Source organism: Macaca fascicularis, chromosome 17, assembly GCF_037993035.2.
Source record: "Macaca fascicularis isolate 582-1 chromosome 17, T2T-MFA8v1.1".
In the NCBI taxonomy this organism is placed as follows: domain Eukaryota; kingdom Metazoa; phylum Chordata; class Mammalia; order Primates; family Cercopithecidae; genus Macaca; species Macaca fascicularis.
Genome location: NC_088391.1, coordinates 102,644,163 through 102,668,835, shown reverse-complemented (window position 1 = coordinate 102,668,835; position 24,673 = coordinate 102,644,163). Strand labels below are relative to the sequence as shown.

At 50.2% G+C, this 24,673-nt stretch overlaps 1 long non-coding RNA gene across 1 annotated transcript in view; it reads left to right on the top strand.

The window, feature by feature from the left end:
• Window positions 1-1,470: 1,470 nt before the first annotated feature.
• Window positions 1,471-24,673, top strand: part of LOC135968155 (uncharacterized) — a 41,213-nt gene continuing 18,010 nt past the window's right edge. The window contains exon 1 of the long non-coding RNA XR_010582694.2: window positions 1,471-1,842. This is a non-coding gene — a long non-coding RNA (uncharacterized lncRNA). The remainder of the gene's footprint in view (window positions 1,843-24,673) is intronic.

Sequence of the window (24,673 nt, the reverse complement as noted above, 5' to 3'; positions counted from 1 at the left end):
TGGCTGTGTCACAGTTGCATTTGAAACCCTCACTGACCCCCACTGTTTACAGAATACAGCCCTGGCCCCCAGCAGAGCAGCCAAGACCTTCCTTGATTTGGTCCAAATTTACATTGACAGCCTCGTTCTTTGTTACACACATTTTCAGAGTGCGTTTCCCCTGCCCCGTTTATTTACTTGCTCCCAATTGCAGTGTGCGGGGCACCTGTGTCAGGAGTGTGCCCAGGACTCGCTCGGGGAACAACCCTCCGGGGACACACAGAAAGGCCACCTGGCAGAAGCACACAGGACACAGAGGAGGGGCGTTGACTCTGGGGGTCAGGGCTGGGTGGCAGGGTTGGAAGCCTGAGGCCATGCTTGAGCTGCTTGGAAGGAGGGCAGAAGCTTCCCAGGTGGAGAAAGGGCCCAGCCTCTGGGAAGCAGGGCCGGTGCACAGCTGGAGGGGCTGCTGTGCCTGGATAACCATGAGCAGGTCAGGGTGGATGGAGTGTGAGGTGTGCAGGAGGAAAACGGGCAGCGAGACAGGCACACGGGGCCAGCTCGGGAAAGGCCTCCACGCTTCACACTCACCCAACCCTCACGCCGCCTTCTAGAGCAGGTGCTGTTGCCCCCATTTATCCACGAACACACAGAGAGGCTCAGGAAAGATAACGCACCTGCCCAAGGTCACCACCCAAAGACGGCAGAGCCAGGACTTGAACCCATGCTCGTTTGACTCTAAAACCTCGTAGAAATGTCAAGTGCAAACAGCACTCTTCTCCTCGTTCTCCTGCCACAGTGGGCTTCATCAGCTCTCTCTTCCCTGCGTCTCTGTGCTGCTGGTGGCCCCATAGCTGGCGGCTCCTCCACCTACCCACCGCACACACCCACACTCTCCCCCTGGACAGGGCCTGCCACTGCTTGGGACTCAGTGTAAGGGTCAGTCCCTCGGAGCAGCCTGCCCTGGGTGACGCTCAGCAGGCTTCAGCCTCCATGCTGAGGCTCCATCACTCTTCCTCGCTTTTACTTTTAGGGTTTGAAGGCAGAAACTCTGTCTATTCCCCTTATTCTGTGCCCCGCACACCTGCAGGTAGTCTGTCTTTAACAAACCTTAGTGTAATCCACCAATCTACCTCTGAGCTTAACTTAGCAGACCAACCGGTTCATCATCAAACATCTATTGTCTCCCTAGAGAGAGACTGGAAGGAGGATTCCTAGTCCCACCTGGGGCAGACAGAGTGTGTACCATGAAGCAGTTTCCAGATTTGGGGGATTCTTCCTGAAAATTGGCTTTGGAAGGAACTTTTTCAGCCTTACATGTGGAAGTCTTGGTGGGCCATGAGCTCAGTAAGCCAGGATGGGCATCTAGGGAAGAAAGCAGGGAGCGTGCCTGGAGGCCAATGAAGCCCACGGGAAAAGGACAGGTGGTCGGTGTTTTCCTTCATGATTCTAACCCAGCTCCTTAAGAGACAGAAACTGGCTGAGTGCGGTGGCTCACACCTGCCATCCTAGAACCTTGGGAAGCTGAGCTGGGAGGATCACTTGAGCCCAGGAGGCAGAGGCTGCAGTGAGCTCTGATCATGCCACTGCACTCCAGCCTGGGTGATAAAGCGAGACCCTCTCTCAAAAACAAAAAGGAATTCACCCAGAAACTATGGGTGTTATGAGTTCAACTGTGTCTCTCAAAAAGACTTGCTACAGTCCTGAGCCACAGCACTAGTGTGCTCTTATCAGAGAGACGAGAGGCCTGAGGCGCCGAGACAGCCTTCCTGCAGACTCACCTGGAATACAAGTATTACGTGAGTGTCTTAAAGAGAGGCGGGAGAAAACAGAGTGGCCTTGGCAGCAGAGCACACATTTGCGGTGAGTACTCGGCCCCGGAGCGCGAATTTGGGACGAACGGGTAGCCCTGCAGTGGACATTTGGCTGGGACATTCCCAGGGCTCCATCACTCGGCGCCTAAACACGGTGTGGGGGGAAAAGCAGAGCAAGTGAAGTCAAGAAACCTTAACAATTTCCTAAAATCCCGCCATGCTTTCCATTCCATTTTTTCCTCTTCCTTATCTTCTCATTTAGCGTACAACTAAAAATATGTTAGTGTTGACCCAGAGCATTATACCCAGCTTGTAATTATAGTTATCTTCGGAGGGAGGTATTAGGGGACTGTCCAGTTATGCGTTATGCAATTTGTGAAATGCTTGAATGTTTTTGTAGTGTGTACAGCTTTCAGAATCAAGGAATAATCATAAAATATCTAAAAGGAAGTCTAAACAATTTGGGAAGAGTTGGGGCAAGTGTCAGGATGGCCATGTGCTCCCACACCCCAGCAGGGTGGGTGTATCCGTCGCCATTATTCATCAAGTTTCGGGTCCTGGTTTCTTCTGGCCTCAACAGGCATGTGTCTAGAAGAGGTTGGTGGTCGGGAGTGTGAGGCAAGGGTGCAGCTAAGTGGGGTGGGGCGCGGAGGGTCCTGCCAGATCCACGGCATCCGCTTCAGCTTGCTGTGGGCCTGAGGCAGGCCCCCCTGAGTGCACTGCTCAGAAGGGGATGGCTTCTGAGGGGTGTGGTTTCCGAATCTCCAGGCCAGAAGGGGATGGCTTCTAAGGGGTGTGGTTTCCGAATCTCCAGGCCAGAAGGGGATGGCTTCTGAGGGGTGTGGTTTCCGAATCTCCAGGCCAGAAGGGGATGGCTTCTGAGGGGTGCGGTTTCTGGATCTCCAGGCCAGAAGGGGATGGCTTCTGAGGGGTGCGGTTTCTGGATCTCCAGGCCAGAAGGGGATGGCTCCTGAGGGGTGTGGTTTCTGGATCTCCAGGCCAGAAGGGGATGGCTTCTGAGGGGTGTGGTTTCTGGATCTCCAGGCCAGAAGGGGATGGCTTCTGAGGGGGGCAGTTTCTGGATCTCCAGGCCAGCAAGGCTTTCGAGGTCACTCTCCCATCAGCCACATGATGACAGAAATCTGAGGCTGGTGCAAAGGCCACTCTCTTTTTTTTCATGCTTCTCTTTAAGACACATATCTAATACTTGCATACTGAATGAATCTGCAGGACGGCTATTTCTGCACCTCAGGCCTCCCATCTCTCTGGTAAGAGCATGCTAGTGCTGTGGCTCAGGACTTTAGCATATCTTTTCAAGAGACACAGTTGAACCCAGAAATTCAAGATGTTGCTGTTAGTAGCATAGCTGGATTCAGCACTCAAGTCTTTGGTGAAATGCATCTGTGTTTGCTTTGAAAGTTTTGTTTTCTTGTTACCTTGACCAGAAGGGTCATCCTGAGCATGAAATACTGGGCAAATTATTTCACCTGCTGCAGGCCTGGCTGGCTCTTCTCTGTCAACCGGGGCGCTAACACCATATCCTGCCTAGAGATGCTGTCCATACAAACCCAGGTGGCAGTGTGCTTGCCGTGTGTGTGTGCATGTGTGTGTGCTCGCTGTGCATGTGTGTGCACGTGTGTGCATGTATGTGAGTGCATGTGTGTGCATGTGCACAGGTGTGTGTGTGTGTTGGGGTGGGGTTGGGGGAGGACTCCATCCCTATCTTCTCAAGGAATGTGAATGTGACCATTGCCCGAAGTAGAAAATGTTTGGAAATGGTTCCAAGGAATTTTAGACCCAGAAGCACTCAGAGCCGGATGTGGGAGCTGAAGGACTTCACATTTTGTTCTCTAAGTGCCATCAAGCAGCCTTTCAGAGGCGGGATGGACACGGCAGTGCTGGGGGAGGGGGCCTGACACTGTTCTATTTCTAGTTCCTCTATTACCTTGACGCATGACCTTGCAAAACTTCCCTTAAAAAAAGTATCTCTGTAGCTGATTTCTTCTTCGTCTTGAAAGTGCAGGTGGTAGTCATGAATATTTGTTTCCTGCAGGTTGCTTTTGTAAACCTCTTCTCGAAGGAAAAGTACACGCAGCTGTGGAGTATTGTTCTTATTAATAACCTCATTTTGGCATGCACTCGCCGGCTTCTCAGGCTTTATATTCATATTCTACTGCAGAAAATATGCCACAATAACAACCTGATTTCTCTGTCTTCTGTTTTGGAAGCTGACCTATGCACTAAATAGTTGTCCTAAACAGAACACTTATTTTTCTCTTTCCACGTCAACGTCTGCCCATGGCATCTGTTGGATCCTCGCGGTCCAGCTGTCTGTTGCCACCTGTGGTGGGTCATCTTGGGGCTGCCATGACAAAGGACCGTAGACTGTGTGACTCAATCCACAGGAACTGGTTTCTCACAGTTCTGGGATCAGGCACCAGCATGGCCACTTCCTGGTGAGGACTTTCTTCCTGGCTTGTAGACAGCTGCCTTCGATTGTGTCCTCACAGGGGGAACAGAGCAGGGTGAGGGAGAGAGAGAGCTGTTGTGTCTTCGTAAGAGGGTACTAGTCCCATGAGGAGGGCACCATCTTATGACCTCTTCTAAATCTAATTATCTCCCCAAGGCCCCATCTCCAGACACCATCACACTGGGGGGTCAGGGCATCCACAGATACCAACCCACTGGGGTCATGGCTTCCACAGACACCATCACACTGGGGGGTCAGGGCTTCCACAGATATCATCACACTGGGGGGGGTCAGGGCATCCACAGATACCAACTCGCTGCGGTCAGGGCTTCCGCAGATCCCATCACACTGGGGGGTCAGGGCTTCCAGAGACACTATCACACAGGGGTCAGGACTTCCACACATACCATCACATTGGGGGTCAGGGCTTCCACAGATCCCATCACACTGGGGTCAGGGCTTCCACAGATCCCATCACACTGGGGTCAGGGCTTCCACAGATCCCATCACACTAGGGTCACGGCTTCCACAGATACCATCACACTGGGGGGTCAGGGCATCCACAGATCCCATCACACTGGGGGGTCAGGGCTTCCACAGATCCCATCACACTGGGGGGTTAGGGCATCCACAGATCCCATCACACTGGGGGGTTAGGGCTTCCACAGATACCATCACACTGGGGTCAGGGCTTCTACAGATACCATCACACTGGGGTCAGGGCATCCACAGGTACCATCACACTGGGGTCAGGGCATCCACAGATACCATCACACTGGGGTCAGGGCTTCTACAGATACCATCACACTGGGGTCAGGGCTTCTACAGATACCATCACACTAGGGTCAGGGCATCCACAGGTACCATCACACTGGGGGTCAGGGCTTCTACAGATACCATCACACTGGGGGTCACGGCTTCCACAGATACCAACCCACTGGGGTTAGGGCTTCCACAGATCCCATCACACTGGGGGGTCAGGGCTTCCACACATACCATCACACTGGGGTCAGGGCTTCCACAGATCCCATCACACCAGGATCAGGGCTTCCACTGGTACCATCACACAGGGGTCACGGCTTCCACAGATCCCATCACACTGGGGTTAGGGCTTCCACAGATACCAACCCACTGGGGGGTCAGGGCTCCCACAGATACCATCACGCTGGGGGGTCAGGGCTCCCACAGGTCCCATCACACCAGGATCAGGGCTCCCACAGATCCCATCACACTGGGGGGTCAGGGCATCCACAGATCCCATCACACTGGGGGGTCAGGGCTTCCACTGGTACCATCACACAGGGGTCAGGGCTTCTACAGGTACCGTCACACCGGGGTCAGGGGTTCCACAGAGCCCATCACACCGGGGTCAGGAGTTCCACATGTACCATTGCACTGGGGTCAGGGCTTCCACAGTTGATCTTTGGGATCCACAGTGTTAGACCATTCTCAAACAGGATTTTTCTGTACCAATGTGCTCATAATTGCTTTTAGCTCGCCCTGTTGTGCTGTGGGTCTTTGAAGCTGAAGTAGTGGCCTCGAGATGATTGGGTCTTTATGCTCAGACACCCTCATCTGAGGATGCCCCAGGACATCCCAGCATGGGTGCAAGCCAAGAACTCCTGGACCCTTGGTACAGGTGCAGGGAAAGGGGCCCTCCTTGCTGTGGGCACAGCAGGAATTTGGTAGCCTTGAAATTTTTTTAAGTCCGGGTGGCACGACTCACTGAGTGACAGTGTTCTAAACTCATCCAATAGCATAAGGTGTCCTGGCCACATGTACAAAAGGCACTGACTCCCCGTTCTGAGATCCTCGGAATTAGAGGGAGGGCATCTCAGTGCCCCTCGGCTGCCAGGCTCTGGATGTGATGCGTGTCTCAGGAAGAGGTGGAGGAGCCACACAGAGCTCCTCTGCCCACGGGCATGCCTGTCTCACGTTTTTCCTCTGCAGGGCTTACTCGTAGCCTTGGGGTTAAGTAAAAGTGATCGCGAATCAAGTCCAAGCTCATACGCAGCATCGCTGAGCTCAGCCAGAGCCCTCTGTGTTCTCAGAGACAAGTGAACGGTGGTGAGCACAGACAACAGCTCCAGCACTCAGCTCACCTCCCATTCACATCGAGGTGGTGCACCTGTGGGAAGCATCCTGGGGGTCTGGCTGTCCACAGACCTGGCTTCCGTGTCAACGTCGGACCTTGCAGGCAGCACAGACTGTGATGGAGCTGCAAGGAAAGCCGTGAAAGCCACGCTTCCCAGGAAATCTTTTTCCCTGGGAAAGTCACTCGTTTCATTAGAAATGAGTCACGTTTCTAATAGATGGGTTTTTCCGTAACGTGCAATTCATAATTCATCTAGCTTTTGTCAAACTTAACTCTATTGTCTTTGAACAGAATATAAAATACCCACAAGTATTTGGTGCCATCGTCTTCCAGGTCATGAAAGCAACCGAAAGAACTCTTTTAAGAGGCCTGGCTTTGAACGCCTGCCTTTGTGTTGGCTAAAAGGACACAGAACAATTCTAAAAGCCTAGACGCTGAGGAAGAGAGCTGGGGAGGCCTGCCCAGCAGCTCTCGCTGCATCACCAGGCTAACAACAACTGAAAAGTCAGTTTCTTTTTAATAAGTGTGATATGCTCGGGGGACGGGGCGAAAGGGTTAATACGATGCTTGACCTGTTAAAACTGTGGGCGCCAGGGACAACCTTGTCAGCTGATCAGATGATTACTTCTGCAGGAGAAGGGGCTGAAAACTGAGCCTCGGTGGCCAGGTAATCAAGGAAGTCAGCACCAAGGAGGATGCGGCCGAGTAGCGCCAGAGCGGCTACCTGAGATTCTATTACTTGTCGTCTTTCAAGCATTGTAATGAGATTATAGTAACCCTAAACTGGCTGAAAACAGAAATCTGGCTGTCTGTCAAGTTCATTGTGTCGGGTTTTACAACAGTGCAGATCTGGTTCCTCTGAACCTGCAATCATGATGCCGGGAGGGAGGTCCCTGAGAAATCCCTGTAACCTCCAGGCTTGCTCAGACCCGGGCAATTGCACCATTGTTATTGCTGGAAAAACTTGCTGATGTTTTTGTTTTTTTCTGTTTTTCCACCATGTGATTCAACAACTAGTAATTCAATAGTGCACAAGTCTTTCCTTCCCCACATCTGTGGCAGGTTTCCTGGGTCCTAAACAGACACACTGTGGACCCACAACCCCCTGGCATGAATCACACCAGGCTCACACATCCACGTGCGTCCATGTTCCGCAACGACCACGTTGACTCTGCCTTTGTGGGAGGAGACAGAAGCCTCCTTCGCTCCTGAGGGAAACCACTTGTCTTGTTGGACGAAAGTCGTCTGGTCTCTTGCTGGGCTACCGGTTTTTTGTTTTTTGTTTTTTGTTTTTTTTTTTTTTTTGAGATGGAGTCTCGCTGTGCCGCCCAGGCTGGAGTGCAGTGGCCGGATCTCAGCTCACTGCAAGCTCTGCCTCCCGGATTTTTACGCCATTCTCCTGCCTCAGCCTCCCGAGTAGCCGGGACTACAGGCGCCCGCCACCTCGCCCGGCTAGTTTTTTGTATTTTTTAGTAGAGACGGGGTTTCACCGTGTTAGCCAGGATGGTCTCGAACTCCTGACCTCGTGATCCGCCCGTCTCGGCCTCCCAAAGTGCTGGGATTACAGGCTTGAGCCACCGCGCCCGGCCTGGGCTACCTGTTTTGATGCTCAGGACACACTTGTTGAAATGCTGCAGCCACACCTCGAGATGCGAGCTGACATCTAGGGAGCGCTTGCCATATGTCAGGCTCGGTTCCTGCTGTTTAACATGTGTAGCATCTCAGTCCTTTTGCAGGTGTGAGCGTTGGCACCTGCTCTGGATCCAGACAGGGGGTCAAGCAATTTGCTCATTCCTGTAACCAGCAGAAGCAGCAGAATTTGACCCGGGAGTCCATGTTCCTGGCTCTGGGGGTATTTGGCCTCCTCGGGAGCGTAGGTGCCGGGCCTTGAAGACTGATTCTTGAGAGACTGACGTGTAAATGCCATGTGTTCTCTTAAGAAGCATAGGATTGAGAAAGAGCAAACAGGAATGATTCACAAATGGCTCATCTTGCCAACACCTTTGCTTTGTAAGAACGGACTTCCGGCAATGCTGTGATCTGTTTCTGCAGGTTACTTCTATGAAGGCCATACTTTATCATTTCAGAGGCTATTGATTAATTAAAACCCAGATGCGTGCCAGCCGGCTGAAGCAGACGTGAAGGAGAGCAAAGCCTACTGAATATACCAAAATTCAGCCGAAATCCCCCAGACTTGTTTCACGATCACTTTTACTTTACCCCAAGGCTACGAGTAAGCCCTGCAGAGGAAAAACGTGAGACAGGCATGCCCGTGGGCAGAGGAGCTCTGTGTGGCTCCTCCACCTCTTCCTGAGACACGCATCACATCCAGAGCCTGGCAGCCGAGGGGGACTGAGATGCCCTCCCTCTAATTCCGAGGATCTCAGAACGGGGAGTCAGTGCCTTTCATACACGTGGCCAGGACACCTTATGCTATTGGATGAGTTTAGAATGTAGAGATCACGTGCATGTCCGAGACTCACTGTCTGCTGAGTTCTGTGGAACCCACATCCGGGTGATTATTGGTCACCCAATAATGTTAAGCTGACGGCTGAGGCAGCCCAGAACCCAAGGCAGCCTGACGAGGAGGGCTGGGACAGCCTGGGGTTGTGGCAGTCACTTTCCTAGCCTTTTCCCTCAGCCGTGGGCCTGCATGGGGACAGGGGTGGCTGGGGACTTGCACTGTGTGAGTGGAGGCTGTGGATTTGCACTGTGGCCAATGTTTCTGATGCTCTGTATCTCGTTTTCCCCTCAGCAAAGTGGAACCACCGTCCTCACCTCCTCACATTCCATCCCCAGGGCCACAGCCCCCTCCCCGCAGTGTCCTGAGCTTTGAATGAGACAATTTTGGTGAGAGTGCCTTAGGGAGCCTCAGGGCCTGAAAAATGTGAGACCCCATGTGCTCACAGGTCCTGGTGATGCTTGGGCGTGGGGGACACTCAGGACTCCTGCCCGCCGTCCCTGCTGGCTAGGGCTGACTGTGGGACCCGCTCCCCTGCCCGCTGCCGGGACGTTGAAGGACTCTCTGCGCACAGGGAAACCCATCACTCCCTGTTTCCCAGCCGGCTCCTTGAACAGACCGTAGGGAGGGACGCGGCAGTGAGCCTCAGTGGGGCCTGGCCTGCTCCGGCTCAGGGGTGCAGTGCGGGCCTTTTGCCCTCGAGGGGCACAGCCCACCTCCGTTCCTCCCTAAGTGAGGCCACCAGCCAGGGCTCTTAGGGCAGGCTATGCCGGCGTCTCAGTGGCTTTGACCCAATCGTCCTCATCTCCACGTTTGTATTTTCTTCATCCACTTCCAGTTCCCTATCAGCTGACCCCACAAGGTGTGCGGCTCCCTCAGGGGCTAGCGGAGACAGCCAGGCGCCCTGGACCTGGAGGGGGGCGGTTCTCCTCTGCCGGCTGCCCTCCCTCCCTCTCTCCCAGCAGTCTGGGTCACCTCTCGGCCCCCTGGGAACACCTGGTTCTGCGGGATCAGCCAGTAACCCAGCTAGTGCTCCCCTCCTCACCTGTGGGTGCAGATGAGTGAGGAGGGGTCCCCATGTACCAGCTCTGAGGCCGGCAGGCCCACTTCCCCCCATGCTGGTGCCCGTAATGACCCTGTTGGGATGACCCTGCTCTGTGTCCTGCCCCAACCCTGCACCTGAACAACCTCTCCTGTCTAGCAGGAGTGAAGTGGTTCCTCCAGATCCCCCCATGAGGGGCGCAGGACACACCCTAAATGTGTCATCATAACACAGTTGCCCCAGCCGCCCAGTGGTAGTGCCACAGCTCGCCAAGCATCCCCGTTCCTTGCCTGGCTTGATTTGAATGGCAAGTCTGCGTTCGTTGGCTGGGTTTTTACTGGTACATACGGATATGTCCAGACACTCGGAATGGCTACTGCTCCTGCCCAGGCTGATGGTGCTGATTATATTGAGTTAAAACGCAAGTCTCTTTGTCATCCCACAAAGGCCTGAGAAAAGCCCCACGAGGGCCTCTGTCAGCACCGGGCACAGCTCTGTCCTCCCCAGGGCTAAGGAGAAGCCCCGGGACTCCATTTTCCAGAATCTCAACCCATTCCTTCAACTGTGCGTTTCAATGGCCTTCGCAGGGCCATGACAGTGGAGGGTGAAACAGCGACCCCCGAGGGGAAGCGTTTATGAGCCAGCAGCAGAAATCAGGCACCAGCCAATTCCCACAGTGGAAAGTGGTCTATCGTTGTCGACCTGGGCCATGAGGACTGGACAGAAGGCATTGTCCACTTCTGATTTCCAGGGAAGCGCTTGGAAAGGACATGGGTGGGTGGAGATTGGGACACCTGGGAAGTATGTTCTGCACAGAGGCAGGAGCGAGAACAGCTGGGCTGTCCGGCAGGGGCTTGGGGGTCCCTTGCATGGAGAATGAAGTAGACAAAGAACATCTGCGAGAGGGAGGCTGTGAGTCTGGGTGGGGACTGTGGCTTGGAGGCTGCGAGTCTGGGTGGGGACAGTGGCTTGGAGGCTGCAAGGCTGGATGGGGACAGTGGCTGGGCAGCTGGGAGGTTGGGTGGGGACGGTGGCTATGAGGCTGTGTGTGGCCTGTGGCTAGGAGGCTGGGAGGTTGGGTGGGGACTGTGACTGGGATTCTGGGAGGATGAGTGGGGACTGTGGTTTGGAGGCTGACAGGCTGGGCAGGGACCGTAGCTTGGAGGCTGGGTGGGGACCATGGCTTGGAGGCTGGGAGGTTGGGTGAGGACTGTGGCTGTGAGGCTGTGTGTGGACTGTGGCTGGGAGGCTGGGAGGTTGGGTGGGGACTGTGACTGGGAGGCTGGGAGGCTGGGCAGGGACCGTGACTTGGAGGATGGGAGGCTGGGTGGGGACTGTGGCTGTGAGGCTGTGTGTGGACTGTGACTGGGAGGCTGGGAGGCTGGGCAGGGACCGTGGCTTGGAGCATTGAATGTATGAAGAAGTTGCTTTGCCTCAAACAGCACCAGGGTTATCAGAGAACTTTCTGTGCCTGAGCCATGAGACCGGAGTGTGCTGGGGTACAGGGCTGGGATGCACAGGACAGCAGGCGTGGAATGGGTGGTTCCACAGCTTGCTTTCTCTTCTTTCCATCCACTGGTCCTTGTCCCAGAAGTGGCAGATGAAAGCCTGAAACCTTCCCTTCCTGGTCAGGGCTTGGCCACCCTGTCGTACTTTACTTTCGGGGGACTCTGTTTACCTGGCATGAAAATCTTTGTCCCCTAGACCAAATGGTTGAGGTATAACAGAATCCCACACACTTAGAGAAGAAAGGCAAGTGCAGCCCTGAAGTCGGGTACCATTAACCCTTTGAAAGGGCACTGGGAGGCCTCATGTCACCGAAGCCTCGTACTTCGTTTTGATGACTATGATCCTGTGACCACAGCTTCATAATAGACCTGCCTGTGATAGCATCAGATTCAAACAGTTTCATCTCCTAACAACCCAGTCCCGCTCACCAGTGTCTGTTTCATAGATTAGGAAGAAATCACTCAGATGCTGGAATAAACATTAAGGGACAATTTATGGATGCTGCTCTGTGGTAGCTTTTAATATTAACATGATAGATATGGAGGAAAGGCCAAAGATAGCAAGGTAACTACATACCTGTGAGTGTGTGTGTGTATATATGTGTATATATATATGGATGTGCATATATGCATGTGTGTGTGTATATATATATGGATGTGCATATATGCATGTGTGTGTGCATATATATGGATGGATGTGCATATATGCATGTGTGTGTATATATATGGATGTGCATATATGCATGTGTGTGTGTATATATATATGGATGTGCATATATGCGTGTGTGTGTATATATATGGATGTGCATATATGCATGTGTGTGTATATATGGATGTGCATATATGCATGTGTGTGTATATATATGGATGGATGTGCATGTATGCATGTGTGTGTATACGGATGGATGTGCATATATGCATGTGTGTGTATATATACGGATGGATGTGCATATATGCATGTGTGTGTATATATACATATATGGATGTGCATATATGCATGTATGTATGTAAATCTCAGAGCCAAGACGGTGGTCTTATTTCTCACTGAAAGGAACCAAAGCTCTCTGGGGAAACAGCTGATCCCAGGCTGGAGTAATACAAGGTGGGGTTGGGATGTTCTGTCCCAGCACACTGTGATAGAGCCAGTGGAAGGAGGCTTCCGTCGCCCAAAGATGGGATGCTTGATCATCAAAGCGTAACAACTGCAGTAGATTGAGACCCAACACATATGCTCAAATCCATAAGTTCCTCATGAAACTAAAAAAAAAAAAAAATTCATTGGTACCATTGGAGAATGCTAATGAATAATTCATTATTTTGAAAACTCATAAACAAAGGGAAGGTATTAAATATTTATCTCATCTTTCCCATATAAACTACACAACTGGGTGACCAGATAAAATATGAGGCAAATTTTCTGTGAATGAAAGTGTTCCAACTAGTAAGTGGAGAAGCGATAGAATTAGAACATGCCCGTGGTGCTGCCCTGAGTGTATCAATGTATCTGGACACGGAGTTGTGATGCCCGTGGTGCTGCCCTGAGTGTATCAATGTATCTGGACACGGAGTTGTGATGCCCGTGGTGCTGCCCTGAGTGTATCAATGTATCTGGACACGGAGTTGTGATGCCCGTGGTGCTGCCCTGAGTGTATCAATGTATCTGGACACGGAGTTGTGATGCCCGTGGTGCTGCCCTGAGTGTATCAATGTATCTGGACACGGAGTTGTGATGGCCGTTGGCAGTGCAAAGTGAAAGGCAGGAGCAGACCCCACATGCCTCACGGCAGACACAGCCACCCAGGAAGGAGCTCATCTCTCCCCACCGTGAAACCCAATCTCATCAAATCCCCAGATCTTATTTCAGTTTATGGGAAATTTGGAGGAGTGTGTTAGATTAAACCACTGGAATGCAACCGGGAAAATCCCGCACATGGAAACCCATTATATCAATGACTGTTTCCTTCAACATAGAAATGATAAGAAAAAAAGAAAGAAGAAACAGTAGTGAGATCTATGGATTGAAAAGGCTCACAAAACATTTCAACCAGTCACCATTGTAGGACTTTCATTTTCATCTTAGCTCAAACAAATTAAAAAGCAAACAAAATACATTTATGTATGATACAGATATATGATATTAAATGAGATGGTTGGGAAATTTAAAAACTGACTAGATATTTTATGATATTAAGGAATTATTGTTACTTTTTAAGGTATGACAGTGTATGTGACCACGACTTTTTAAAAAAAGATCCCATAATTTTTAAAGATCTGTGCCTAAATATTTACACATGAAAATATGCAACATTTGGGATTTGTTGGGGGAGGGTAGTGGGAGGTTTGGATTGAACAGGGCCTCTGTGAATTGCACAGGGTATGCAGGGATTCACTGTACTATTCTCCCCATTTTTATATGTTTTACATAATTTTAGAAAATAAGATGTATATATGTATGTATAGTCTCAGATTCTTAGAGCATAAAATCATCACTTTTGCTGAAACACAAGGGATCTTCTGCTCCTGTTTGCAGTGTTTACCCATGCACACACTCATTAATGCACCCATAAGTGCATATTCCTGCTAATGCCCTTAGATACGTATTTTCACAGATAACTAGGTGTGTATTTTAATTGCTTTCCCCAGTGAACAAGATAATGTGTGCTGGAGCCATTGATTAAAAACATGAACTGTAAAATTATGCTGCAAAGTTTAGAAAACTTTCAGAGGTTACATTTTGACACACTAGGATCTTGCCTTTAACAATGACAGAACGCTACACAAAAATACTGCATTTCATCTGGTGTGGGCCTTTATCTCATCCTGACAGATTATTGCTGGTTAAATTGTAGCGCTGACTTAAAGGCAGGACTCTTCAAGGGAGTCAGAAATTAAGGCTTCACCAAATGGTAATAAAGCTATTAAAAATGCAAACAGCAAACAGCTACACTGTACAGGTTAGACAGCTAATCCAAACTAACAGTTTAAAAAGCAGAGCAATTACACTTTTATTTAAATGCAAGGAATATGAGCAAGAATAGAATAAGGAGCCTTGTTTAAATGCATTCTTTTGAATATTTATTAGAAATAATACATGTAGTTAAGCCACTTATCTGATTTCAGTGAATAAGTAAAATGCAAAAGATCAATTTTCATAATTATACCGGAGAAGTCTGTCTTTCATAAAAATCTCATTAATAACACCATTATTACTGAAAAAATATCTCAGTATTATTATTGTTATTCTAATTATCAGCAAAATGCTACTGATAATGTTGTCATAAAATTTCCTTTTAGTATCCTATTAAGAGAGATAGACTAAGTAGTGGTTTAAGTTAAATCTAGATCCTAAGTGGCATTATGAAAATCTTCTTTGTGTATTGGGTAAAATACATTATGTGTATAATTACATAAATTACGATGAGTTTGGCAAACAGGACTCTATGTGCATCTACGTCTGTAGGTTGTACGTCGTCACCGGGCACACACACAGCCGTGCACACCCGTGGTGCAGCTGCCCACACTGTTCAGGCTGTGGGAGGACAGCAGTGGTCATCCTTGCATGTCAGATCACTCGTTATCTTAAAATGAAACGTTCTTGTTATTAACCACCATGAGTTACTGCTTTTAAAATGTATTCGTTTTTACATTCGTTCCTCCGTCGTCATTTACCTGTACTTACTTGCATCCACCTTTAGAAGAAACTGTTTCCTCTGGAAGTCTGACAATTTGCCAAACTCCTGCCTGGGTGGAAAATTCCTTCAGTTCTCTGGGCCCGGGTTTCCATCTCTGAAAAACTGTGCCCAGAGAAGAAGCCTCCACAACCATTTCATTCCTGATTGTTTCACTGAAATAAAACAATGTGTAGCCTGAATCTTTGGCAAATACTGCTGCAACAAAGCAAAACAGAACAGAAAGCATTTGAGACTTCTCTTTGTGTAATGGGCTCTATTAAGAAAAAAAGAATTTGAAGCAAAATTAACTACACAGTCATTATTGGTACTTTGTTCTTGATTCCAATATAAAAGCAATTCCACAAACTCAAGTGTCTTTGTTTAGGCAGCGTATTTTCCCCCCAGCCCACTCAGCCCGACTCTGTTCACAGGCCTGAGCCTCCCCTGTACATGGCGGCCTCGGGACAGAAGCTGGATTTTCTCCTTCAAAACCTGCAGAGAAGGGAGCAATGGTTCCTTTCACCCCTCAGTTGGAATTGATACTGATGACTGAAAAAACAGATTAACAGAAAGCCCACTTAGGTTGATTCCTGTTCGTGAGTGTCTTTGAAGATCACTGTGCTCATAGGAATAAAGATGTAAAAATATCCAAAGCATTTCTTAAATGTTATGTATGTATATATATATATGTATGTATTTATCGATTTATTTATTGAGACAGAGTCTTGTTCAGTTACCCAGGCTGAGGTGCAGTGGCATAATCTCGGCTTATTTCTACCTCTGCCTCCTGAGTTCAAGTGATTATCCTGTCTCAGCTTCCCAAGTACCTGGGATTACAGGCGCCCACCACCACGCCCAGCTAATTTTTTGTATTTTTAGTAGAGACAGGGTTTCAACATGTTGGCCAGGCTGGTCTCGAACTCCTGACCTCAGGTGATCTGCCCGCCTCAGCCTCCCAAAGTGCTGGCATTACTGGCCTGAACCACTGCGCCTGGCTTAAAGCATTTTATGTAGTGAGTTAATGCTAAAATATCTTTTTGAATTGGAAGAAATAATAATTTTTGACATTGCATATGGGTAGAAATCACCACACAAAAAAAGTAAAAGGCTTATTTTTACTTTCAGCTCAAGGCTGAAAACATAAAGAAAATTTGGGAGTATAAAGTGATGCGGTCATCTCAGGGTCCTACCTCTTTCTTCATTATTCCACACAAGGGGGCTCCGGAAAGAGCCACCCGTCCAGGAGGCACGTGCTCTGGGCTCCGGACCTTGAACTGTGGCCGTGGCTGCAGGGGCCCCTGGTCTTTGGGGGAGAAGCTCTAGCTGAACCGCCAGAGGGATTCCGGGGCCGCCTTCAAGGCAGGAAGCACCTCAGGGTGTGAGAAAAGGCCTCCCCCACTTCACAGGAGGTCAGAATTTCAGAGGTGGGACTCCACGCCCCGGAGTGTAACCTCCCACCCAGGCAGCACCTCCCTGCACAACACACAACACAGCTGCCAGGAAACCTCTGCTCTCCGGCGTCTGCCTGGGGAGACCTGCTGACCCACCACTGCTAGACAACTGGGCTAGAAAGTTCTCTCTGAAACCAGGCCAGAACTGCATCCAAATCTGTACCTAGTGATCCCAGCTCAGCCTGCTGGAGCTGCACAAACTCTCCTTGTTTCTATGTCAGAGACCTAAAGCCTCTGAGGATGGTTACTACAATTCTCTAAGCCGTCTCTCTCCTCGCCCAGTTGCAGCTCCCATCCTTCATACCATGTGCACTGTCCTCACCCATAGTCACCACGCGGCTCCTGCGGAGACTCTGCCTGTCACAGTTCCTTTCCGTGCTGTTGCATGAAACTGGGCATCCCCCATGTGCAGGCACCACCTGAGGACTGAGGGATGGGAGGAGGGAGGGAGGGAGGGAGGGAAGGAGGGAGGAAGGAAGGGACAGAGGGAGGAAGAAAGGAAGGAAGGAAGGGAGGGAAGAAGGGAGGGAGGGAGGAAAGAAGGGAGGGAGGGAGGGAGGGAAGAAAGGAGGGAAGGAAAGAGGGAAGAAGGAAGGGAGAGAGGGAGGGAGAGAAGGAAGAAGGAAAGAGGGGGTGGGGGAGGACAGAGAGGAAGAAAGGAAAAAGGGAGGGAGGAAGATGAAAGAAAGAGAAAGGAAGAAAGGAAGAAAAGAAAGAAAGAGCAAGTGGGCACAGTAGACCTAGCCCCTGGTGACCTTAGAGCCACAGGAAGGGCTCCACAGCCAGAAGCATTCTGGGTAGAGAAGGATGTCACCAGGAGGAGGGTCCCAGGGGTCAACATGACCCACCTTAGGAGATCTCCCTCAAGCCAAGACCTGGAGGAAGGGTAGGTGGTCCCACCTGGGAGGACAAGCCCTAATGATCCAGGAGCAGGGGAAAGGTGGGGAGGCTGCCGTTCCAGAGTGCTCCCTCCTGGTGTGTTGGTGAAGTTGCCAACCAAGGCAGGGCCAGAGAGGAGGACGGGCTGGAGTCTGGGGACCCGGTGCTCTGGAGGTTTTGAGGCAGGGAGCCACAGACTGGCCGAGAGCGTGGAGAGCGAATGCGTGGGTGAACCCAGAGGCAGGGGCCCGGGTAGGAGGGTGCGCCCTGGGGATGTGGAGAGACTGTCCAGCAGAAGAGGATTAGAACGTTCCCTAAGCGATTTCTGTACAATGCTGGCTGCGTTACAGGTACAATGGGTTTGGGTAGGCTTATCTGGGAACCTGATTTCACTTTTTAACATTGTTTCTATGGGGAATATTCTAAGATCCTATAATTGAACTTGGGTGTGACCTATCTGGAGATGGAGCATGGCGTATACCACAGCTTGGCAGTGCCCAGGGGGAGGCCCAGCTTCCTGGTGGCTCTTAGCGAGAGCTGGGTCTCGGATGCTTCTGGAGGGAGGATCAACTCCTCCGGGGGCTGTGGGTCCCTGGGGCAGTCCCCAGCAGGGGCCCTAGGACAGAGTTTTAGGCCATTTGTGAAGGGACCTGAGTCGGCTTCCCTGGTTCTCTCTCAGGAGATGAAAAATAAAATAATAGAAAACCTAACACCTAGAGATATTTCCAAAAAAGCTTTTTTAAAATAAGTCGTTAAATTGAACCTCTAGGAAGGCAGGTCTTGGCTAATTATTGCTGTGCTTTAATCTTAACAGAGAATTTCTGGGCACTGTCTCTGTGACGAGGTCACCAGCCTGTGGTCAAGGACTAGCATTTTATTTCTAATTCCCAGCCTGTCATGGAATGATGCTTCTGTAAAATACAATAAAAAGGAATTACTTAAAAAAAAAAAAAGTGAAATAAAAGTAATCCATTAAAAGTGCCAGGCGTGGTGGCTCACGCCTGTAATCCCAGCACTTTGGGAGGTCGAGGTGGGTGGATCACCTGAGGTCAGAAGTTCGAGACTAGCCTAGCCAACATGTTGAAACCCTGTCTCTACTAAAAATACAGAAATTAGCTGGGCTTGGTGGCAGGCGCCTGTAGTCCCAGCTACTTGGGAGGCTGAGGTGGGACACTCGCTTGAACCCAGGAGGTGGAGGTTGCAATGAGCCGAGATTACACCACTGCACTCTAGCCTGGGTGACAGAGCAAGACTCCATCTCCAAAAAAAAACCTAATCCATCAAAGAAAAGTCAGACTTTTGAGGTGTGAGATTGAATACACATAGCACTGCAGTGTCAAATTGCTGCAGGAGTTTTAAATTCTCACCCCTCACTTCTGCCCCTACTTCCTCACCTGCAGCGTTCAGTGTGAGCGTTGAGCCGGCCGTGGCCACACTGGAGTGCGGTGACGGGGTATTTCCCTGTTTTCCAGGACGGCTGGCCGACAGCGCGGTTGTGCTCGGGGCTTAAGGGGCGTTGAGTGTTCAGCCTCCACCCTCGTTGCTGATGTGGCATTCTTGGAAATCCAAAGCAGTGTGGTTGCTGAGGTCATTTTAGATCTTGAACCCAATTCTCTGGTGTTCTTTTTCTTTAGGGGAACATATTATTTCTGTGAAAACAGTGACTGGGCTTTCAGGATAGAGGGGGAAGACAATCGTTTCTGAAACTGAAGAAGCGGGAGAGAAACACTAGCGATGGTGGCTGAAGCCTCACGAACCTGGGCCGGTGGCCGTGGAATGCCAGGTCAGCTCCAGTCTAGGCGTGAGTCCTTGAGAGTAAGTCAGGGTCGTAATGGTGTCCATACACAGCAGCAAACTTCCCTGTGTTTCCTAAGGGTCTGACGAAAGAGGTACCATGATGCACCACCACCCTCCGGTCAGGCCCCATTTCCCTCCTGGGCTCATCCCCAGGCCCCTGCTGTGCCTCCCCTGCATCCAGGCAGAAGCCCTGTATCAGATGAGCTGATGAAATGACTAAAGCAGAAGCAGTTTCTGGAATGCAGAGGTCATCTGGGCTTCCTCATGGGACAGAGCTCCGACCGCTTGCAGCTCTGCGCATCCACGTCTCTCTCTCTCAGCGGACGAGGGACAGGGTGGGTTAGTTCTCGCTGCCACCTCCAGCGGAGAAAGCTCCATGGCAGAATCAGATGGACACGTGGCCGGTTCCCGGCACGCACTCGCACCCCTCTCTTCGACGTGATTTTATTTGTGAAGGCATGTGCATAATCAGTGGGAATTCATTTTCAGAGAAAGGACCCACTAAAAAAAAAGTGACCCTAATGAATGTCATTAGGAAGGAAATGCTGCTTTCCCTCTGGCCACTGTTTACACCGGAGCTGTAAACAGTCCAGTGTGTCCATGGCAACCAGCCGCCCCACATTTAACTTTTCAGTCTATAAAGGAGGCAATTACTTTCTTCTTTACATTTGTGTGGTTTATAATAGCAATAAGACTGCCCCCAGCCTGGGTCAGACAACTCCTGGTGACTAATGAACAACTGGCTATTTTCATTTAAGTTTTTTTTTTTTCTTAAGGGCCTTTGATTTCGCTCCAGGGTCTTAAACTTCCTTGGTCACTTGCTAACTGCCAAAAAATGTCCTCCCTGCAGGTCATGACTGCCCCACACTCTTGGTTCTAAGACAAAGGCAAGCCTGCTGCAGTATCTTCGGTGTGGCCCCGTTAGTCCGTGAGCGACTGTTTTACCCTCTCTGGGTGTGTACTCATGCAAGTGGCTTCTGTGCATTTGAGAAGGTAGCTGGGAGGATATTTTGCGATATAGAAGCAATATTATGCATGGTGGACAAAGGAACATATTCTGTGTAACGTCACAGCACTAAGGCGTTAGAGTTCACTGCAATTCTCTGATTTACAAAATGAAAATGGGAATGCCATCCAGGGGCTTCCTCTACTCATCCGTCTGTACCTAGAGAAATTCAAGCTTTATGTATCACTTGAGAAACACTTATCAGTCACCACCAGGTGTATGTGCCACATGATGTAGGTCACAGACCTGTATTTGCCCCGTAATTAAAAGATATTGCACATTTATTTGGCATGAACTTCTTGGCTGGACTTGGGCTGTGCACATGCTGGGATCATAATCTGTGGAAGGAGAACGGGTGTAGACAGTGAATCCTACCACCCAGCACGCGAATTGGAGTCAAGCCACTTGCATGAGTACATACACAGAGGGTAAAATAGAGTCACTCACGGACTAACGGGGCCACACAGAAGATAGTGCAGCAGACTTGCCTTTATCTTAGAACCAAGAGTGTGGGGCAGTCATGACCCGCAGGGAGGACATTTTTTGGCAGTTAGCAAGTGACCAAGGAAGTTTAAGACCCTGGAGCGAAATCAAAGGCTCCTAAGAAAAAAAAGCTTAAGTGAAAATGGCCAGTCTTCAAGGAGACACTGTGAGCTTCAGGTTGTCGAGGTGTTGGTTCATTGTGGTCATCTCCACTGCAGCTGCGGTGGCAGGAAGACGGCACTGCTTCCTGACGTCCACCCATGAAGGGCACTTCCTCAAGTGCTCTTTGAACCATTTAAAGGGTCAGGACGATTCACCTGCTCATGGAACCAGCCTGCGTGTGGGTTAGAATAGACACCACTTGGTGTATCCATTGAGGATGCAGAGCAGACACACAGGGGACCGCAGTTCTCTACACGGTGTGAGCACAGGGTTTGGTGTAGCTGATGGTTTAGTGGTGGAAGATGAACGTCTGACCCTCTGCTGTGGCTCTCAAGATAAAGACTTCCTGGACGACGCCAGCTCTGTGCGGTGAGGCGATGGGTGCTGAAAGTGCTTGGTCGGTCACCTGAGCTTTGGGTGCCTGCGTGGAGTGGTGGCTCAGCGCCGGAGGGACTCGAGTGTCATGCTCCCTTTTGGAGCTGCTGCTTGGAGATTTTTGACTCACCCAGTATAAGCCTTTCTTCGGTGGTAATGTTCCTGAGAATCCAAGAGAGTTAAGTTTGGTGAGAACCTAACTGTTAGGTGTGTTGCTTTTAGCTTCTAACTTATTCCAGATATATATCATGGGCTATATGTGTAAAGGCGACTTTTAAGTGGCAGTATTAAATGTAGTAGATATCCAAATACAACATCAACCTGCTTGGCAAGCTGTCTGGGCAGAAGTTATTTGGCGTCATTCAGCCTGGAAGACAGTGCAGTCCTACCGTTCAGAACCACCGTGTATATATCTGTGGCCGGGCAGGGATGCGCCCGGCTCAGACTCCACTTTCCTCGGCAGCCGCCTTTGCTGCGTGGTGGACAGGCTTCCTGCCCCTCCACTTCATGATTCGCCAAGTAGCATGGCAAAACATGTTTTAAAAAAGAAGGAAGGAGGAGGGAAAAGCTGTTCCGCGCTGCAGATTGATTCCCGAGGAAGCGCAGTTGCTCTTGGAGTCATCCACGCTGGGCACATGCCTCCGTTTGCCAAGCGCTCTGTGGGCTGCTCCTGCCCGTCCTACGCTTCCTCGGCACCAGGCTCTATCCCCGCCGGCTCCTCACTGCTTGGGTTCGCCGTCATCTCAAGCCCTGCACTTCGCTTGAGGGTAAGCGTTGGGGAATCTCCCTCTTCACCTCCCCGCGTGAGAGCTGTGGGGCACCTGTGGGTCTTCCTGTCTCCCTGAGCACAGAATAACCCTCCATGACCAAACAATCAGCACAGACCCCCAACCACAGTCGGAGCCCCTCTGTGGTCTCACAGCCGGAGAGGGTCTGTCTGCTTCCTAAGACAATGCATTTCACTCTTCAACCGTCAACCATTCCCAGCTCCCGGGGAGCACCAGGCGCGGTGCCAGGTGCTAGATTCCCATGGTGAGTGCCCGAGGCAGCCCCACACCCAGGGCTCAGGCTTTGAGGGCTGCAAAGGAGAGGCTCAGCCTGCAAGATCAAAGCAGGTGCTATGGCTCAGAACACCCAGAGCTCTGCACTATGTGGCCACAGAAAGCCTCGGGGAGAGGTGGCCTGGAAGCTGAGTTCTAGTCCTGGGAAGAGTCAGGAAAAGCATCCCAGGCAGAAGAAAGGGCAAGTCAGAAGCTCTGCTCGGGGGCCTGCAGACCGTGCACAGCCCCAGGGCCTGCCCAGCATCACCACAGGCGGGAGTCTGTCCCAGGCAGGCCCTGGAGGCCATGGCCAGGATTTGATTTCCTTCTGTGAAGGGAGCCGCAGAGGAGTTTCCAACGAGGGAGCCTTGTGATGGGAATGATGGTTTCAAACGTGATCTCTGAGGCTCTGCAGGAGAACAGACGGTAAACAGACAAGAGTGGAGGTGAGGAGGCCACGGTCCCTGATGGACCCCATGGCAGGGGGAATGCATGGGATCCTCCGGGGAGGCGACACCATGGGACGGCAGCCTCAAAACCAGAGCAGCGGCAGTGGGAGAGAAAATCAGACGAATGTGGGGGATGTTTGGAGCAGGGGTGAGAGAAAAGGAGGGATCGAACCAACTCCTAGGCCTCTGGCCTTGGTGACGGGTGAAGATGACACTGTTGGCCCAGTGGGGAAACGCAGCAGGAAGATGACCAGCGCCCTGAAAACTCGGGCCCTGTGCTTGACAATATAGCTCCACTGAGTGCTATTTAATCTGGGTTGTTGGAAAGATTCCCCGTGGTTCTGAGTGCTCCTGGTTCATTATTATGAGCATCGCACATTAAGCTGCTACGGGAGATGCAAGCATCTCGGTTCATGTCGTTGGTGGTGCACCGCAGAAACTGGTTTTTACGCCAATATTGACCTAACTGGCCAATGCAGACTTTGAAAATGCATGTTGAAGAAACAGTGGTCAGATCTGGGGTCACTGGAATTCAGCAGAGAAGATTTGCATCCCCTCTTCTGACCACTCTTTTTGCAAAGTTTCCGTGCTCACCCATCAATACTTCTTTGTGAATTTCTGGAAGCCCAAGTTCCAGGAGCCTAATTAATTTGGTTCCTCTGATAGGAGGATGAGCCAAGGGAAAGGAATGGCTGTTAAAGGAGCTTTTATCTCAGCCCAAATTGTAATCAGCTTTCTAATTAACGGAACAATTTAACTGAAACTAACTATTTTAGTTAGCCCCGTCCAGGAATTTCGGGTGAGTCTTTGTAAGACAGGAACAGGAATGTGTTGGTACTTTTTACTTGGTTTCTAAATGTTACTTACCTTGTTTCCATCTCTTTTTTATGGATAATAATGATGGTTCACATTTACGGGGTACCTGTGATGTTCGGATACATGCAGGCGACGTGCAGTGACCACATCAGAGCGTTCAGGGTATCCATCGTCATTCATCATTTCTTTGTGTTGGGAACATTTCAAATCTCTTTTCTAGCTATGCTGAAACATACGATAATGATTTTGTTTGGTGTTCATCATTGTGTTGCTGCCACGCCAGCATCTCCTTGTTGTAGTTTTCTGTTGACGAATAGCCGTCATTAACACCTTATTCCCAAAAGCCCTTACCTGTAGCTTAACACCTCATTCACTCCCTTCCCAGATAAAATAAGTGCACTGTGACTTTTATATGTATTGAGGGCACTATTTGCTTAGTTTTTTTTTTTTTAATCGGCAAATAATAATTGCATGTATTTCTGGAGTGCAATGTGCTGCTTCAGTCCTTGGATCTATCGTGAAATGAGCAAACCAGGCTCATTAGCATATGCACCACCTCATATACTCATCGTCCTTTGTGAGGAGAACATTTAAAATCCACTTGTTTAGCAATTTTGAAATAAACAATGCATCGTTATTAACTATAGTGACCTCACTGTGCAGGAGACCAGCAGAGCTCCTTCCTCTTGTCTAGCTGAAGCTTTGCATCTTCTGACCAATGTTTCTCCTTCCCTCACCCACTCAGCCCCTGGGACCACTATTCCATTCTCTGCGTCTGTAAGTATGAAATTTTAGACTCCACATAGGAACGAAATCATGCGGTGTTTGCCTTTCTCTGCCTGGCTTGTTACTTGGTATAATGTATATCCACGTTGTCACAGATGATAGGCTTTACTTCTTTTCTATGACTGAACACAATTCCACTGTGTAGATGTACCATGCTTTCTTTTCTTTTCTTTTTCTTTTTCTTTTCCTTTTTTTTTTTTTTTTTTTTGTTGAGATGGAGTCTCACTCTGTCTCCCAGGCTGGAGTGCAGTGACGGAATCTCGGCTCACTGCAAGCCTCGCCTTCCAGGTTCAAGCGATTCTCCTGCCTCAGCCTCCCGAGGAGCTGGGACTACAGGCGCCCGCCACCACGCCTGGCTGATTTTTCATATTTTTACTAGAGATGCAGTT